The following is a 5,689-nucleotide window of genomic DNA, read 5'->3' as shown; positions in this document are numbered from 1 at the left end:
CGCCTTGAATGCGCTGGGATCCCATATGGGCACCAGTTCTAATCCCGGCAGCTCCAGTTCCCATCCAGCTCCCTGCTTGTGGCCTGGGAAGCAGTCGAGGAAGGCCCAAAGCCTTGGGACCCTGCACCTGCGTGGGAGACCTGGAAAAAGCTCCTGGCTTCAGATTGGCTCAGCTACAGCCATTGCAGTTGCTTGGGAGTAAATCATCAGACAGAAGATTTTCCTGTCTGTCTCTCCTCCTCTCTATATATCCTCCCTTCCAATAAAAAAAAAAAAAAAAAAAAAAGCTATGTACTTGGGTCCCAAAAAAGGTAATTCGCTACCTATAATGCCAACAACCCATACAGGCAACAGTTGGAGCTTCTGTTGTTCCACTTCTGACCAAGCTCCCTGATAATGCACTTGGGAAAGTAGGAGAAGATGGTGTAAATTCCTTAGTCGCTACTGCCCATGGGGAAGACCTGGACGAAACTCCTGGACCCTGGCTCTTCTTGGTCATTGTGATCATAAGGAGAATGAGCCAGCAGATGGATGATCTGTCTCTTATTCCCTTTCTCTCTCTGTCTGTAACTCTGCCTTTCAAATAAATAAATACAAAGGAAAAAAAGTTAAACAGAACCTGACAGCTCTCTAAATGACTGACAACATCTAACTGATATTTTTGCAAATGCCACAACCTATCCAGTGCTTATCCAGAGGTCAAACTGGAGTCCCCTGCAACAGTCCCAGATGAAAGAAAATGAAGTTGTGAACAGGAATTTGGGGAAATTGGCACATGGATTTACAATAAAGAAATATTTAGAGGTTCTGATGGAGGAGCCTAGGCAACTCCTCTGGCAGGACACAGACACAGCAGGTAAGTGCAAGAAACATGAGAGGAAACAACCCAGAACATACCATGGAAAGTCACCCACTGTCATACATCTGGCATGGGTCAGAGGATCAGGCTGAATCTGTTCACATCATCCAATGGCAAATGCAAGCACCAGAACAGTGTGGGTCGAGCCAGGTTCGGTTGCAACAAAAACTAGTGCACAATACGGAATGCCAAGGTGAGGTTGCCTGTACTGGATGTGACTGTAGCGCCCAACCAGCACACATGAGAACCAGGAAGGAGGGGGCGGAGCCAGCAGGGGAATAAGGGGTGGTTCCTTTGCTGGACAGCTACTCCCACTGGAGAGCATGAGCTGGGATGGGGCAGACCAGACTAAGCAGGGCTACAACACCTGTACGCCTCATGTGGACTAGATCAGGGAAAAGCCGGGCTAGGCTGATTATTCCTACTGGTGCAAACAAAATTAGAGTGGGTGAGGGTTGTTTGGGCTTAGCCACAACATCAGCTGGCAGAAGCTGGCACTGGAGGCTAGTTCTGTCAAGTCAAACCACAGAACTACCTGGAGAGTGCATAATCAGGGTGTGGGAGAGGACTGGGAGGGAAATAGTGGGCTCCTCCCTCTTGGGTTACCACTTCCACGGGAGGGCACGAAAACCAGGACGGGGCTGGGGTGGAATGGGGTGTGGGACAGACTGGACTACTGCTACACATACTGGCAAACCAGGATAGGTGGCAGGCCTGGTGGGGGTTATTGTGGGTCGCTCTGACAAGCCTGCTGCTCCCACTGGTTTATGCGAGGGCCGAGAATGTGCTGGGCAGAACCAGGCTGGACTGCAACACCCATTGGTTCCAGTGGAAGTCGGGGCTGAAAACAGAATCAACCCAGCGATCCCAACAACCAGCTGATCAGGGCCATGGACTGTGCCGGGCCCTGTACCTGCTAGTACATAGAAGAATCTGGTCTGAGAACACCTCAGACAAAGTATCTTTGGAGATCTCCCCAATCAAAATGCTGGACTCAGAACCCTAACCAAGAAAAGAGAGAAGACAAAACAGGTCAATCAACCATCTCAGCTATATGTTGGCAGCAAAATACAGGCCAAACGGAGACTCTATGACGGACTACATCAATCAGTGGATTCTTCAAAGACCTCATAGTGCTTGGAGTGGCAAGATTGGCAGCGATTCATAACTGGTGAACTATCAAAACCACTTGAGCAAGAACCTCGGAGCATGCCCTACATGCGGGACCTGGGGAGGGTTAGAGATTGGGTGGGTCTTCTCCCTTAATACCCCACTTTAAACATGAAGGAAACAATATGGGAATAATAGTCTTACCCACTTTCCTATAGCCCTTGAACCTTTTTACCCCAGTTAATTATGTAAAGATTGTCAAAAAATATAATAAAAAAATTTTAAAAAAAGAAATATTTACGAGACCAAGTAGGTAAGAATTAGAATATCACACTACAGTTGGGATTAAAAAGAAGGATGGATGAACAAGTGAGCATGGTTTCTGTTTCTAGCTGTTTCTTGAGGTGCCCCTGAGGCGCAGTTGAGGTTCTTGGGGAAAATGATGAGTTCCATTTGAGATACAATCTGGGACATGCACAGTGCAGGGATTTACATTAGTCAACTGGCGATGTAGCTCTGGATCCTAAGGGCAACAGACTTGGAAATACAAATTCATGAGGCTCAGCAAATAGATGTAACTGAAGTCGGGGATAATGAATGAGACAACCGAGAAGATGCAGATAGTGAGCTACAAGAGATGCAAGAAGGAAGTCAACATGTCAAGGTAGGCGAGAGAGGACAAATTGGTGGAGAAAACTATGAGAGAGGATTCTTAAGGAGTTGGAAGGGATGAAATAAAACCAGAGGAGAAGGAGAGAAACAGCAGGAGCCTAAAGACTGATCCCTGACCAAGGGAAAAGCAGGATGAGCACCGACAATGTCTCACTTACCCTCAGGACCGTTTCCAGATGCTGGTGGGTCACTGGGCACAGGTGGAATAATCTCCTGGGGGAAGACACAGAATCGCTTCTCCAGGGAGGTCAACTGAGCAAAGCAGTGTTCTAGAGAGGACTGTAGGGCCCAGAGAGAACCTTGGAGATCAGAAAGTTCCCGTTAAGTATCCACCTGAATACAGCTGACTGCATGCTTCTCAGGAAGCATCTCAAATCCAAAGAAGGAACACTTAGAAGCAACAGATGGAAAAATTCTTGGAGCTCAAACAAGGTTAGAAAGAGCTGATATTCTAACAACCAGAGTAAAGAAACCTCATGATGCATTAAGCACAGGGAGAATATTCAGAAGGTTGAAGCCTCAGTGTAGACCTAAATTAATCCTAAAATAGATTCTGCTCTCATTGCTGCAAAGCAACCTCAAAGGCATCGAACTGTTTCCAAGTAAGTTAATTGAATCTTGGAACAAAGCTCAAAACAATTAAGGAGTAAAAATTCCAGCACCTCACCATGTAAATTTCATAATATTGTCATTGAATCAAAACTTTTGAAACACACAAAGCAGCAGGAAGTTTTGGCCTGCATTGAGGAGAAAAACCAATCAACAGGCCTTCAATGACAGAAAATCGAATTACAAAACAAGGAACAACATCATTGATACTATAAACACATATTATTTATTTATTTTAAAATTGTTTATTTAAATAAAAGAGCTACAGAGGGCAGGGAGGGAGGGAAAGATAGAGAGTTCCTCCATCCACTGGCTCATTCCCCATAGCTGCACCAGATTAGTTTGGGCAGGCCACAGCGTGGAGCCCAGAGTGTCATCTGGATCTCCCACGTGGGCACAGGGGTCCAAACATGAGGGATGTCTTCTGCTGCTTTTCCCAGGTCATTAGCATGCAGCTGGATCAGAAGTGAAGCAACCAGGTATAAAGATAAAATAAATTGGACCTGGTCCCTAGTGGCTAAAGTCCTTGCTTTGCACACACCAGGATCCCATAGGGGTGCCAGGTTATGTCCCGGCGGCCCCTCATCCCATCCTGCTCCCTGCCTGTGGCCTGGGAAAGCAGTAGAGGACAGCCCAAAGCCTTGGGACCCTGCACCCATGTGGGATACCCAGAAGAAGCTCCTGACTCCTGCTGTTGGATCGGTGCAGCTCCGGCCGACACAGACACTTGAGAAGTGAACCAGTGGATGGAAGATCCTCTTCTCTGTCTCTCCTCCTCTGTATATCTAACTTTCCAATTAAAAAAGATCTTTTAAAAAAGGATAAAATAAATTGTTTCTAAAGAAATTTATGTGTTTTATTTCAAGGGCAGAGAGTTACAGAAAGAGAGGCGAGACAGATCTTCCATCCTCCCCATACGGCCACAACTTCACATTTGTGACAATTTTGGGTGTCAGTCAGCAGATGGAAAATCAATCTCTTGCCTCTCTTTTTGCCTCTCTCTCTGCCTTTCAAATAATCAGATAAGTAATTTTTAAAAACTTCATTATGAGCAAGTGATCACTGGAAGAAAGGCTATAGGAAGCACTCTAAGCAAAATGAAGACTCACCATTCTGAGAACTGTGTTCTGCCTGTTGCTGATTCTCAGCTTCTGCTTGAAGCATAGCCCAAAAACGCCCTTCATCACTCCTGCCTCGAAGAAGACAAAACCAGCTCCTGGTCCAAGCTCGAGGGACACATCAGCACCTCAGGGTTTGCTGAAGGGAGATAAAACAACCAACAACAACAAAAAGAAAGAAAGAAAGAAAGAAAGAAAGAAAGAAAGAAAGAAAGAAAGAAAGAAAGAAAGAAAGAGGAAGAAGAAGCAGCAATTGAACATACGGATGAAGTACAACATGAAGTAGACTGAATACATAACCAACTCATAAGGTGATTTTGAAAATAGAAATATAGCAAACTCTGCCAAACACTGTTTCAAAAGAGGTCAAGATGCTCACCCAAATTCCAGATTTGGGAGTAACAATATTGGTCCAGCATCCACAAGCATCTCCCTGGTTGGAGAGGAGGATGAAGAGGCACTGCAGTATCAGATCAGAGCTGACGGGACAGAACCTGAAGACAGCAAACCAGGTTACAAGTCAGATTTTTGTAAAGTTTGCTCCAAAGAATTTCATTTAAAGGAACATGACGCTCCATCATCAAAGTCTACTGAAATCAGATGGCTATCTAGAAAGGATGTGATGAAACTTACAAGTCAGATGCAAGAGCAGCAAGGGGCAGCAGGAAGAACCAGAGAGCTGTTCCTGGTTCCCTGACCATTTGGATGCAGGCACAGATGAGTCGGGAGACTTCATCAAGTACAGGTGGCCAGGGCCCAGGGCAATGGCTCAATGAGTTATTCGTCTCCCTGTTCAGCACTGGGATCCCAAATGGGTGCCTGTTAGTGTCCCAGCTGCTCCACTTCTCATCCAGCTCCCTGCTTCTAGCCTGGGAAGGCAGTGGAGGAAGGCCCAAAGCCCTGGGACCCTGTACCCATGTGGGAGACTCAGAGGAAGATCTCAGCTCCTGGCTTTGGATCAGCTCAGTTCTGGCTATTACAACCATCTTTGAGAGTGGGCCAGCAGATGGAAGATAGTCATGTTGCACCTTCTCTCTGTGAATCTGCCTTTCCAATAAAAACAAGTGAATCTTATTTTTAAGGTATATGTGGCCTAATCTATTGCTATTTAGTTCTTGATATGGATGAGAAGAAGGACAAGGAGGAAAAGAAGATGATGATGAAAATGATAATGATGAAGGAAGATTGAAAGACATTGAGGAAGAAGGTAATGCGGAAGAAAGTGAAGAAAATGAAGATGATGATGGAAGGGAAAAAGAGAGAGATGAAGGAAAAGATGACCAGAAGAAAACAGCAATAAATTCCAGCATTTTTTTGGCAT

General features: G+C 45.5%; 1 pseudogene; it reads left to right on the top strand.

The window, feature by feature from the left end:
• The first annotated feature begins 4,593 nt into the window (after positions 1-4,593).
• Positions 4,594-5,144, top strand: LOC121162169 (annotated as a pseudogene).
• Positions 5,145-5,689: the final 545 nt, after the last annotated feature.

This window comes from Ochotona curzoniae, unplaced genomic scaffold, assembly GCF_017591425.1.
Source record: "Ochotona curzoniae isolate NIBS_2020 unplaced genomic scaffold, NIBS_Ocur_1.0 contig_517, whole genome shotgun sequence".
In the NCBI taxonomy this organism is placed as follows: domain Eukaryota; kingdom Metazoa; phylum Chordata; class Mammalia; order Lagomorpha; family Ochotonidae; genus Ochotona; species Ochotona curzoniae.
Note: the sequence above shows the minus strand (reverse complement) of the source record. Positions and strands in the feature narration are given on the sequence as shown.